General features: G+C 42.5%; 1 protein-coding gene across 4 annotated transcripts in view; it reads right to left on the bottom strand.

Moving 5' to 3' along the window:
• The window catches only part of ptprfb (protein tyrosine phosphatase receptor type Fb), a 197956-nt gene that overhangs the window by 137633 nt on the left and 45807 nt on the right, over positions 1 to 14516 (bottom strand). For 2 of the 4 annotated variants that reach the window (XM_084057479.1, XM_084057482.1), the window contains exon 1: positions 8402 to 8909. The exons of the other annotated variants lie outside the window; for them this stretch is intronic. The gene's annotated coding sequence lies outside the window, so the exon portion shown is untranslated. Of the gene's footprint in view, positions 1 to 8401; positions 8910 to 14516 lie in introns of those variants that run through there. 4 annotated transcript variants of the gene reach the window in all.

The following is a 14516-nucleotide window of genomic DNA, read 5'->3' as shown; positions in this document are numbered from 1 at the left end:
TGCACTCCACCAATGTCCTCATTACCGCCTATGAATCTCTCACTCAGCCCCCCAGCCCTCTCTCTCTCTCTCAGCATCTTTACAGCCCCCTGTTCAAAGCAGAGCAACGACTTTTAATCTGATCTGGAAACATTTAAGAAGAGAAGTGTAAGCCACTACAAGCTTACGTGCTTTGGCATTGTGCGCCAAGTGAGCAAAATCCTGAGTAAAGGCAACATAAGCTAATTTGGTGCCAGTCCCGGTGAGAGAAAGGTGGCGCTAAATGTAGCCTACACATTAAGCCTGTGCTGCTGCGAGAAACGGTGTCTTGAGGAGGAAAAAAAACTCCTTCTGTTTGGGACATGCTGTCTTACCTCTCTGTGTTTTTCTTTTCCCACCATGCCTCTAGTTATTCTGAATTCTTAGTCCTTAGTAGACTTATTTATACCCACTCTCCTGGCCCTGCCTCCCTCACCCTGCAGCTGCACATAGGATTTACCTGCAGCTGAGACAACCTCCAGACTATCAATTACCTCCAGTGTAGAGCAACCGTTTGGTAACAAGGCACACTCACGCACGCACGCACACACACTCCCTCGCTCTCTCCCGCTCTCTTTCTCTAGGATAGTTCCACCTAAACAAATCCTGAATTGACTTAGGTTTGTAGGATTTTGCAGACTAATCAAATAGCCCTGTTTAATGGATAAATCTGTGAAATGGCTTTGCCCACATTTATTACCCCCACCCCCCGGCTAAAACAGGAAGTTGGGCAAAATTGATGATCTTTATCCAAGATTTTTTTTTTTATGATGTCCTCATCTTCAAGAAATATGCTTGTTAACTAAAACCTAAAATAAAATAAGACGAAATTCATTAATGAATTAATTAAGTTAAATGGCTAAACTTTTCACGGCAAAATAGTTCTGTAATTGACTAAAAGACAGACAGAAAAACTAGAGTCAAGAACAAAGGCAGAACAAAATTCTCCAAGTGTTCGTCAAGAGAGTGTGGGTGCATAAAGGCGCTTGTGTCGTGTGCGCATGTATGGATACAGGCACGTGTGCGCAGGTTTAACCACATACGAGGACACAAACAACAAATGCACACACACTCGCTCACACAAACACCCAACATGCAGCCAAAGCTGCAGTCCACTTGTGTACGACTCATGATGTTTGACTGAGCATCCGCGACATGGTGTTGAAAATAAAGATCCAGCCAAATTCTCCCTGACACGCCGCCTTGTTCTCTGACAATGATTAGAGTGAACACCAGGCCATCAAGCAGGCTAGACAAGACACACAGGGACAGGACCTGACACTCAACGCACCACCCATCCTGCCGCCCCCTAAAGTGCCTCTGTCAGGTCAACAAATGTAAGGCCATCACAGCCAATGTCGTCGTCATCAAAGCATGCAGTAGTAATGCCACAGACTGGTTAACCCATTAAGGCCAGAGGTTCCAATTCTACAAAATGTCTTCTAAATCCTTTCTGAACGTATGTTACTATATCAGTGGTTCTCAAACTTTGCCGACCCCCATCTGAACATCTTTAGTTCCAGGGACCCCCAGAACAAAGATTGAGTAAAAAATGTTTGCTTAAATAATATATATAGCAGATTTACAAGCTCATAGTGCGGCAATGAGCTTTTACATCTGCTATTTTTGAATAGTCAACGTATACTATATATATATATAATAATGGTTTAAAGTGGTTACACAGATGCGTTCCCCTGTTTTAATGGGTTAAATGGTATCTTGCCATGGCTTGTTATAAACGTAGGTGATCATGCTGGAGCATGTGACCATGGCCTTTGAATCCAGATCTGCAGGCTCCACAGACTGCCTCAACAAGCCCAACTCGCTACAGGGGAATAGCCATTCAGGAAGTAGTAATCAGCCTCGTAGGAAATTATCACATACCAATACCACAGGATATACCCTCCTGTAAACTGCCACTGGCCAATTGTTGGAAGATTAACCCATTCAATCCAGGAACACATCTGTGTAATTTTTTAGACTTCTTTGGGCTATTCAAAAATAGCAGATCTACAAGCTCATACGGTGACACTATGAGCTTGTAGATGTGCGTGAAAAAACATTTGAAAGCGCGTTGGAGTAAGACGCTATATAAATGTAACCCATTTACCATTTATAGTGAATGTGTCTGGTGATATTTAACCCATTAAAACCGGGAAAGCATCTGTGTCATTTTAGATGACACAGATTTTTTTTTTAAATTGTTTGAATTAAAAAAATGTTTTTCTGAAAACTTAGATTAGAATTTAGAAGGCGTTTTTAAAATCGGCCTTGGGTCTAAATGGGTTAAGAAGTAACTTTGCCAACCTGTAAATTATTCATGAGGAGTCGACTCTACGAGCTAAAGCTTCCAACCAGAAATCGTATACAATTACTAAAGATTGATGCAATGATCAAGGGCTGGTCACGTAGCCAGTGTACGACTGGTGTAAGATCTGAGGAATAAGTCAACAGATATCTGAGGAATTGTATTCCTTTCAAGTGAGGCCTTGTGTCTAGTCACGGCAGCAGGGCACGGATCATTAGGATAACATATTCAGGTCAGAAAGCTAATGAATGTGCATGGGGAATGGACATTGTGAGAACCATCTACAAAGCACAACAGTTTGAGATGTCTGACACAGCTAATAACCCTGTCATTACTACAGTCAGCCACAGGAGATACAGGGCAATGGACAGCATAGGCCACACATGTTGGATTCTTTGGCCAGTGTACACTAGGCTATAATCACACAAAATGAATCAAATAGATATACAAAATGCTATTTCATTTACATCAAACTATCAGGCCTACTCCGGTTGTAATTGTTGGTTTAGCTACAATCCAGGACTTAAATCAAATGTTATCTTAACCACTCTGTATGGTAGAGTATATTAAGATACTAGCACATCTGCAGTGGTTGGAGGTGGTCTCTCTACTCTTGAGAAAGTTAGACCCTGGTGTCAGGTAGTTCACTTTCTGGTTGACAGTCAGTAATTATCTGAAGCAGACGACACACCGGATTGGACAATAGATAGTTCGGACATCTTTGCAGTTAAATCCACTGTTGTCTTTCTATGCACATAAAACGTACAGATTGTAACTTTAACATGAGATGCAAAGCCTTTGGACCAAATGTGCCTCCAAACCGCCAACCCTAACGCTGTTGTCTTGAATGTGATCCGAGGAGGCTGAACCCAGCACAAACCCCCCTCCGTGTTTGCTGATGTAGAAGCAGCCACTTTTATCAGGGAGGAGATTTGTAGGGAGGAGACAGGGGATTAGCCCTCATATTACGAGGCAGACAGCATCCCAGCTCCAGGGTTGCAGAGTGGTAATCTCTAGGGCTGAGCAGCAGAGTTGGAGGAGAGAGGAAGGTACGGTCAGGTTTTGGGATTGAAGCTGTGTGGAACGGCAAACTTCTCAAACAGCGCATCCCTAAATATGACAGTGTGTGTTCTTTTCAGAGCAAAGGCTCTGTGTAGTGGGTCCTCACTCCATTCCATGTCTCGGTGCTGATGCTCTTGAGTTGAGACGACATTTGTGTCGACTTTTATTCTATTTCCGTCAAAGCAAGGGATTGCAGTGGCGTGCGCCACATCCTTGCTAGTAGTGTAATTACATAGCCCAATACAAATAAAGCCGAGGCAGCCCAGTTTGACATGGGGGACGAAAGAAGCTTCTCAAATAGAGACTCTGTAGCTAGGCAGGACTGGCAGAATCGAGTTGCAGTGGCCTCGCGCTAGCTTCTTGCATTGTCACCCCCTCCCCCCTCCCCCCCCCCCCACACACACACACACACACACCTAAACAAGCAGTGCTCTTCTCAGAGAATACGCCCTGAACACAGGAATGTTTCATCAACGCCACCGCCCCCAACATCCTCGCAGGGGCACAATGGGGCCAACCTGGCCCTGCCACGGACGGGCTATAAATAAGAGAGGCGCTCTAATGAAACCAAATGAACCTCCATCCATCTTCCCAAAACAAGCCGCAGAGCCAAGAGCTTAGGGAGGGGAGAGAAGAGGGAGTCATGGGCCACGTGTTTTAAGTATAACACAGGGGCTACGCTCTCAATGTATGTGTGTGTGTATGTGTGTAGCGCGCTCACTGCATGTCTGAGACTCTTGAGCGCTGAATTCTACCTCGTCCAAGATTCTGTTACACTACATGACCTTTTATCGATCGCTGGTCGTGACTCGTGTTTGAGAGTCAGCAACTTTGAGAAGAACAGAACGCAAACGTCATACCGATCGCTAGTGTGTCACTGTACAACACATAAAACCCACACCCACCAACACACACACATACACACTATACACTTCACTCACAAACTGCTGCAGTGTATATCTAAGTGTGTGCATGCCTAAGACCGTAATTTGAACACTAGCTCCCCTAGTCATTCTGTCTTGATTATATGACAGCCAGCCAGCTTCTTATAGTACATGGTTTGAGATCAGAAGCAGTACCTATTTGTCCGGAGAGGGATTAACATCAGGCTGGGGAAAAAGGACTGGCGAGACAGACCTCGTAATCAAGCAAAATGTCTGGTCGAGGTCACCCGTTGGTAGAAATCATTATGGGAGAGAGAACAAGGTCTACAGTTGCATGGGGGATAAAACCTCTCCCTGCCCCGTGTCATAGAACCCAGGAGTAGATCAATCCATATTTCATTACATTTTCTTGCAGTTGTTCAGCATTCCAGTTCTACCCTCATGGCTGAGCCGAGAGCAAGGTGAACAGAAGCTCCAACCCTTGGTTCATCCTAGGGCCACGTCCACTAGCCATCTATCTCAACTGGCGTCGCTGCAGAAATAACTATTTTGTTCCTGTTAATGTAACGGCAAGTGTACATCAATCAATCAACAGTGAAGTAGTAATAGCATACATCATATCAGGCGAGCGGTATCACAGTCGTCTTCCATTTACAGAAAATAGCTTATTACATGACGGCATTTACATTTACATGGGCCACTGTATGTTGCCGACCTGTCAAGCAATGCTGCACATTTCTCATGTCTACAAGTGCATGCCTATGCCGTGGCCCTGCCATGCAAATAGAGTGCATACACAATGCAGCCACCCCTGCAAATGGAGCCTGTTTCAATCAGTGAGGAGGCGTAATGGGATGATGTGAAATTGAGTTTTGTGCGAGTAGGGAAATGTCCTCCCTGACAAAGCGGATTTGTGCCTCAGTTGAGAGCCACACAACTGTAATACATACAGCTAAATGTGTGACCCAAGAAGAAGAAAAACAACAACATAAAACACCACATGGTTCAAGCTCTCAACATTAGGCTCCTTGCAAGAACAGAAAGATAGGTTGCGTTAGAAGCACAGGCGATAATTGGTCTTGTAAGGCAGATATCACAGTAAACACTAACACAGAGCATGTGGATCTAAACACACTTATTTACAATTTAAAAATACTTTGTTTTGCAAGAGAAACTGGATTAGAGAAACTAGATTGCCAGGGTTACAGCAGGTAATGAGGCTGTTCCATTTACACTAACTGAAAAAGGCCACACAACCACATCTTCTTTGATGTTCATCTAGCGTTGTTATTTAGTTATCAATGTCACATGTCAAGGACTCGAATCCGTATGAATGCACGCATCAAGGTAGTGCTAGGGCTGGCCAATATCTAGCCTATATTATAATCATCACTGATATGAGACTAGATATCGTCTGGGATTTTGGATATCTTAATCATGTGATGTGGCATACGTATTGTCTTTTCAAGGTATTAAAAGTTTTAAAAGTGTAATTTCTTGAACTTACCTGACTGTTTTAACTGTTCTATTATTTGCCTTTACCCAGTTAAGTTATTATATAGGCATTAGTGATGATTATTTACATAAAAATCTCAGTGTGGAAATAAAGTATTTTGCACAAGCACCAATAGTCATTGAGGTATTGATCATAAAAACCTAGTGGAATCAAACATATGCTCTATTATTGTAAAAAAGCTGTTGAGTTCAGTGATGATGAAGTCTAAGTCTCCTTCTTTTTTAACCTAAATATCTCCTCAGCACCTGTCAGAATGAATGAGAGGTTGTCCCATCAGATAAAGTGTCATGGCTAAGACCATGGAGTGACCAGCAGACACTTAACGTGTTCAGTCAGTGGCCGCTGACTGACATCACACGTTGCTACATGACTTGACTTTGACACATTCACTGCTCGCGGTTGCTTTGTACACATTATTTTGTACAGTATGGCGGATGGGAGATTGGACTTGTAACCGTCAAAAAACAACCCTCAGACGTGTTATCATCGGGCAAAACATCTCTCGGCGATATTGAATTGACGATATCTTGAATGATATTGAATGAAATTTCCTCCCTGCAGGTTTTGTATTGACTATATGTCCCTGTCCTGATTCAGAACCCAAGCCACACTGAAGATAAATACATGGAAACATTAGCCTATGACAAACCATAAAAGCCACAAGGGATGTCTGGCCATGTCTGTTTTTCAGACCAAATCTGTTGGTAACCATTCACGCAATCACCTTCACAGACATTGATCCGTGATTGTAGGCAACCCCTTTCCCATCTCACCTGAGACAGCAGCGGTGAAGTGAATCCATCACCCATTAAAAGGCCATTACACGTCATCCAAATCATCAATGATGAGAAATCAAGTTGTATGGAAAAATCCATATGCTCTGCCCATAATTACTTTTCAGCTTTCCAACAGGGAGAGAGACCGATTGAGTGATTGACTCCACATAAAGAGCTTTGTCTGAAAGCATTCTACAAGGTAGGCAAAAAAAAACTTGAAACTGGAGCCAATTCAAGGAGCCATGGATTAAGTATGTTTGACCGAGGTAACATACTAGTATTAAGAGCAGTGGTGAAAACAAACAATCAAAGTTGTTTCTTCAGTTCAAATCCACCTAGACAATGATCACCCCCTGTTTGCACACAGCCTCACTGGAACTTAGCCGGCGACATCGTGGCTGAGTCGTAGCCATAAAAGTGGAATGCCGGGTTAATGGCCTGTGTGGCTTAAGGTGAAGAAGGATAACCTCAAAGGTCAGCCACTGTGGACCGGGAGGGATGTTCCCAACTTCCCATTTGGACCTAGAATGTGATGTGTGTTTTTGTTTTACTTCCTTGTTAGTTTATGCTTTTGAGGAACCAAACAGATGTGTGGACATTTTAGCATTAGCCTCCATCTTGTCTGAACACTTTCTCCAGCAGGTTGAAGTTTCATCATAATGTTTGGGTTACCACTCCCTAGCCAAGACCAACAGGGCACTCATACTAGTCAATGATTAACTGATAAACAAACGACTTCAGATTTAGGCCTACCAGGAGAGAAAGAAAATGTTAAGTTCCCGGGCCAGCAAGATGGACCCACAGGGAGGTCTCGCCTTTTCATGCCAAACAAAGCGAGACAGACATGTTGTCTTTACATTCACACTGTTCCCTGAGAGTTCAAGACAGCTTTGAAAGGAACACACCACAGAAATATATTTGTTCTCCTCTATTTGTTTGCCCCAGTGACACCAGCTCCTTGTATTGAGCAACAGATTAATTGTGCAACACCTGTCTCAACATCTCTGAGCAAAAACTATTTGTAATAGTTGAATGAATACTTAACACCAGGCGTTGAAAGCTAAGCTAGTTACCTGCACACACAGTTAACTACGAGCTCTGAAAAAAGACCAGGTATTGAAATATTTGAATCTCACATTGCGAGCACTTGGGCTCGGTTATGGAAAGAAAGAAAAAATAAAAGAAATAGGCACAAAATGTTTCCAAAAGTCACAAGAACTTTCAAAACCTCTCCCCTGCCCTGATTTGGGATTTCAAAGCCCCTCAATGGCTCTTTCTAAGCTAAATTCTTTTTTGCTGAAACTTTAGCCTCAAGATTGCCTAGGGAGATAAAGACAACTGGAAAAACAGGTTGTTTGGCCTCAGAGTAGGCTTAACACTGTCTAACGGCAGGGTGCCTCACCTTAGCAGCAGTAGCTAAGGGGACACTCTATGGCCCCTCTATTCAAAGTCCGCTGAAAAAAGAGGGGAGGGCTCACCCCAGACAGGGCAATTTGCCAGAGAGCCAGCCAATAGAGTTAAGCCAAGACGAGGTTAAACTATTGTTTTGGCTTAACAAGCAAGAGTGAACAAGGACAAAAGGCAACAGGACAAAAGAATAGTAAGAAAATACCTCTCTATTGAAGTGTATCACATCAAGTTACTTTGTTTCTGTTCACAAGAGGTAAGTTAACTTTCATTTTGCGGGATATGAAGGCTAAGCCACTAAGACTTATGGAAGAAAAAAAAAACACCTGTACAGAATTGGCTTTCTACTTTCGTTCAGAACTAATCCTTTGTTGGTTGTTTCATCATTACCATGCTACTACCATGCTGTGGGCACAAATGTCACACTTACCCATGCATGTAAATTAGGTCCCTTACAAATAATCCTTTTTTTCCAATTCCCTTTATCTTTAGTCAGTTATTCCAGACAGGCAGAGAAAGAGAGGAAAATTCCAATTCCAAAAGAATCCAAGCCAATCCAACAGTATCCCAAGTAAAATTATCCTTGATGATAGATGTCTCTTGGAAGAAGAAAAAAAAGTAAAGCAGGACTGTGGTTTCCCTGTTTTCCTCCTCAGTTATTCCATTGACAATGTTTCGTTAAATCGGAGGAATTGCCTTGCGTCTCTCCAGCGATACGTCTCCAGCTGTGGCAAAGGGAGTAATGTGGTGCTTTTAGGAGGGGATCCTTCAGTGGCACTGCTTTTTCACACACTGAGCCCCAGTGAGCCGTGTTCAGGCACTGCCTGGGAGGAGCCAAGACCACACATGTGATGTCATAGGTGTTGGATTTCACTGTGGAAGAGGAGGAGGAGGAGGAGGCGGGAGGCACGAGAAGCATTTACCTTCCTGAACTTTGACCAATCAGAGGCGGTTGTGGGATTTCACCTGCGTGTAAAGAAAAAGGTTTTGAGGTATGAGTACACGTGATGTTATGTGGTCTCGCAGCTAATGAGCCATAAGGCTGTCTTATCTGCTTTTCTGGGGTGTGCTCAAAACTTCACGGTAAAATCCCCAGTGTTAACAACTCAGAAAGTGTACAAATGGGTCCACTTGGTTACATTAAATAGACTCCTTGAGCTATAAATGTATAAAATAACGCTGACGATTTTATTGTGTATTTGTGGCACAAATAGAGCCTTCAGATGTAAAATTTAAGCCATTTCAAATCCGGCATATATATTTTAGTTTTTCAGAACCACAGAAACCTACCTCACTGGCCACACATGTCATTGCTTCCCACAGAAAGAAAAAAGGAAAGCAACTAACACAAGAAGTCACCAAAAGTTAATAGGGGCTAAATGTTTTGCGTGACCTTGAAGAGATTACATTTGAGCATTCCCATGAGACTTGCAGCAATTACGTTAACGATCGTAACAACATTGCAGGACTGAAGCAAGTGCTCCAAATTACTCTGACAAAAAAAAAAGAGTTGGGGGATGGACGGAAATAAAGAAAATAGAAATGTATGCAACATCCGTATTCTTCATTCACAATGCACGCGCACACACGCACACACACAAACACAGCAACAACAACCACCAACCAAACACACTGGATCCTTTTTTTTTGTTCCCTCCGGTCAAACTCCACTAGCCATGGAGCTAATCATCCACAACAGATGTTCAGAAATGTTCAGTCGGATTTATGGTGAAGCTCAGAGGAACAGCCAAGTCAGCCTCTGGTGCAGTTTTTCTCTTCCGTCCTACAAGGACAGGGGATTGCACAGAGAGAGAGAGAGAGGATGTCAGCACTACCATTCACCCCCCCACACACCCGAAAACTTCCCCCACTCCCTACCCTCCCTCGCTGAGGCTCGCCATCCGAGACGATAGCGCCTTAATAGATTAGACAGCCTCTGGACCTTGGGGAAAAGTTTGCTCATTTATCCCAATAATACTGTGCGGACTGTTAACTTGACTCCTACAGCATTGCTTCAACAAATGTTTTTTCCCCTCCCGACAGACCAATAACGTTTTATATTAGTGATGTTGATGAGAGAAACTGCAACCCATAACCTGGAAGTATGGCAACTGTGAAACTATGCGCTGTAAGTCGCGCTCAGGTGGGGCAGTGGTAAAGTACACTGCTGTGGATTCTAATTTCGAATCCTGCCCACCACCATGGAGTCTAGGGGTTACTGCTGTGGATTTGAACTTCGAATCCACCGCAGTGGGCAAAAAAAAAACTATTGTTTATGTTTTGTTTGTGTTCAGGGGAGGGAAGCCAGGCGGGGAGGGGGCTCCTCACTGGCAGGTGAGCTGGCACTGGCAGGTGAGCCAGTCGGCACAACAGCAGTGACAACACACAGAAATGTGGGCGGGGAGGAATGAATTGGCATAAATCATTAAAATAATAACAATAATAAAATAAAACTTCATGTAAGTCCAAACCCAGTGAAATGCCAGTTTTAGGGAATGGTTTAATTGCACCGTTTTGCATTCCCTAAAACGTGTTTTTTTTTCTTTTCTTTTTTTTCTTCTGTATTGTTGTTTTTCTTTTTCTTGTAAGTCTTGTAAGAATCTTGTCCTTCGTGTTTTTATTTTTTGGGGGAAAAAGTGTTTTTCTTAATTGGGCTATATATGAGGCAATGCAAGAATATACGTTGTTGATATGTATGCAATGAATGCTTCTGTCAAAATCCAATAAACAAACGTAAAAATGGTGCAACTCGAAAGTGGAAGATAATAGGGGTTTGCAGTAATAATGTAATACAGTATCCCGTTGTATTTGAAAATATCAACTGTGTCTTTTTTCATTTCTGTTATACATTTTCATAATGTTGTACAATGCAAACAACTGAGGAGAGAATAATGTAGTGCATCAAATAAACTAGGATAGCAGCTAAACAATGAACCTAGCATCTGTCTAAACAGCATTCTATACAACATTTGCACCTCGGAGGCAATGGCGGATTTGGCCATGGCCCAAATACACACACACTGCATGTATGTCTCAAAGAATTACCGCTCAACCCTACAAGAGAAATAGCAACAAGTAGCTGAACTCAACCAACCACGCAAAAGTTCAAAACAATAGTACTCATAGGAAGTGACTGATGTGAGTTGTAATGCCTTGTGGACTAAAACAGTGTTGAAGGAAATCGCTTTCTCTGCACAGAGTCCAACCTCTGTTTGTTTGTAACAATGAGAGACAGCCTACCTTTACTAGAGGGCAGCAGAACTGTGTACACAGCACACTTGACAGAATGATAGAGGATATTTCTGTCTTTTTTGTTTTTACCTTTGCACAAAACAATGTGGCTCGTCTGATTAAAACGTAGCTCTGTTTCAACTAAAGATAACCAGGTACTGATTCTTTGGACACAAGATTCTAAGACATTCATTAAATGTTTCGATGAATTGGGTACAAAGGACCCCAATGGAAACAAAGCCATAGTGCTTTCTTAAGTTTAAAATCCTCTAAACAGACCTTGTATTGAACTGTACTTCCCTGTGCTTGTCTTTGCAAACTGTTAATAAAGTATTCAATCAATCAATCAAAAGAACAAACATGCATTCCTCAACATATTATCAAAACATCTGCAGATGGAGAATAACTATTCTGTGTGTCTTTGGAAAACTTCTGGTCCTTGAGACAGAGATGTGAGAAGTAGATGGGGCTTTCCAGGGCTTAATTATTATCCCCACATGCTGAGCAGAGGCCCACTTAGAAGCACGGAACAGAATGAAAACTATTTTTTGTGCCAATTCAAATGTCATTATTCACTTGAGACCACAGTGAGACTGTTATTGGTGATAGAGAAGTTCATGAGGAGAATGTTAGTAGCAAATGGACCGTCCATTCCAATTCTATGACACAAAGTACATTCAGACTGAATGTTACATTTGAAGGTAGCTTTTCATCTAACTACTCAATTTAAAACCAATTCTTATTCACAATAACAGCCCTGCAGACCTTTTACTTTGCCTGAATTCAGTTTCGTCAGGCATGGCCAAGCTGTCTAGATCAGGGTTTTTTTGTACTGTATGTGTGTGTATGTATGTATGTATGTGTATGTAATTATGTATACGCACGAGTGTGCGCGCGTGCGTGTGTGTGTGCGTCCGCTCATAGTCATACAAAGGAAATCCCAAATGAATACTTGTGTCTAACTTATGTCTTTCAGTGAATCCCTTAGTTATACCAAATTTATATTTGGCCAAAGGAGACAGCGACTTTCTCCACACCAGTCAACATGTCCACAAGCAGTTTTTTTTTTCATAAAAAATGAGAAGACGTTATCTGGCTTTTTTGTGACTAGCACTGCTTCACCATTCATGCGACTTCATTTACAAACTGTGTGCAAAGGAACTGGCTAACAACAGCTAAAGTTTAGAAGACGCATAGGAACTTGCTATCAACAGCTAAAGTTTAGAAGACCCATAGGAATTTGCTATCAACAGCTGAAGTTTGGACCGTTATTAGACTGTCTCTAGTTTTTTTTAAAGCTCCCATTTCACCCCCTGAGTCTACTGGCTGTATTCAGACTTGGAAACACCCCCTACCTAAGTCTGAGAATTTATTACATCGTGTCATCCACCCATCCCCCAATCCCTTTCATTAGATTTCAAATGCTGACAACCTTCTCTTCTCCTCCCATCAGTGTGAGGGAGCTGACACCTCCCTACCCAAAGTGCCCCCCCTCCCCCTCCACACACACACACACACACACACCTAACAATACCCCATTAGCAGCTTCAGTAAAAGGAGGAGAGAGATTTATTTTGTGATTGTAGGAGGTAGGTTTTCTCTCTACGTGACAAACTGCATGAGCCGTTGCACAACTCAGAGATCTATCTGTTATGGTTAGAACACCTGGATCCATCCAGACACAGAAGCTCCTCAGTTGGAGTCATCTACTCTGATGTCTGATGATGGGCAAACCACACTGGCTGACAGATGACTTGATTCACTGTGCTTTAAAGACATGATGGTTTCAAATGTCTGCAACGGCAGACAAAGACTGCCAAAAACATTAGTCTTCTGACGGTTAAAAACTTGTTGTTTTTCTATAAGCACATTATAGGCGCTGTACAAAGATGTCAAGATAGGCAATAGTTTAGCTAATAACAATCACACCAGCTGCATAACATCTAATAATGTATTTGATGTGATTATAATGCATATGCACTAAGAATACACTATGCTGACTACAATGCATTATAAGTAAAGTTTCTTGCTTTAAAGGTCGCGCACACACACACACACACACACACACACACACACACATACACACACACACACACACACACACACACACACACACACACACACACACACACACACACACACACAGCAAGCTGAGCAAGAGCTGTGCACTACTACAAAATAAATTAAGGTCACCATTTTTTTCTTCTTTTTAAAACAGAATGTCTAAAACCACAGTTTGCGGCCAAATCTCGCAACAAATCTAGAACGTTAAAATGGTGTTCAAATAGCCATGCATTTGTTATCTCCCTGTGCAAAGAGGTCACTGATAAACCCCAATTCTGGCTGTATGCCCACTGAGAAATTGCTGACCTGGGTCGTAAACAGTGAGTTGTGAAAGTCAGCGTGCTGCTGTTGATAGGCTTTTAAGACCTGCACTATGTCATTGTGTCCAACAGCACAGCTGGGAAGCACCTGTTTAGTCTAGATTTCCTTGTCCAACTCACAAGTCATGGCTCGTTTATACTAGGCCACTGTCATCGTAAGGGTGGTCAACTAATTAACCTGTTCATTACAAAGGTTTTTTTAATCTGGATCGCATAACTGCATGAGATGAGTACTATTTAGAAAAGGCATTACATCCATGCCATCTCGAGGCTATATACTGTCAGAGCAGCGTGATGTACACTTCCCATTTATCATTTTACAGGCCAGAGTGGCCACTGCACACTAGTGTTAAGCACACAGCATGTCTATGTTTGATTTTCTAAGGGGACAATTTTTAAGGGCTGGAGAGAATAAAACTGAATAAGAAAGTCAAAGCACATGTAAAAATGCACCTATGCTGAACACTCCCCGACACCAAGGACGACACAGGCCTGGATTATACTTTTTTTCCCCTTCTCAGGACTGTCTGCTGATAAGCAAGTCGCCAGTGCTTAAGAGGGAGGGCAATGACACATGGCGACAGGAGGTGTGCAAAAGACAAGGACAGTGAGGAAACAGAGCACATAAAAACACAGAGATAAGATTGGTGTGAGTGTGCTGACCTTCAGCGCGTGCTTGCGCACAGCTTGTGTGTACTCTATATGTGTGTTGCGTGTGTGTGTACGTGTTTTCATGGTGTTACCACACCATTTGACATATATATGTCAGTGTGGGTGGGCATTTGTGTGAGTGAGACTGAAAAATACAAAACTCAAAGAAAAGAGAGAGAGAGAGAGCAGAGAGGAGGGAGGGATGGATGGACAAATGAGGTAAGGTATGAGCAGAACAGGCGCCAGACTTTATTTTCCTGCTACTCTATATCTCTTTGG

The sequence above is a fragment of the Gymnoscopelus microlampas genome, assembly GCF_963454915.1.
Source record: "Gymnoscopelus microlampas genome assembly, chromosome: 5".
NCBI classification, from domain to species: domain Eukaryota; kingdom Metazoa; phylum Chordata; class Actinopteri; order Myctophiformes; family Myctophidae; genus Gymnoscopelus; species Gymnoscopelus microlampas.
The sequence above is the reverse complement of the archived record's forward strand: the minus strand, read 5'-3'. Positions and strand labels throughout refer to the sequence as shown.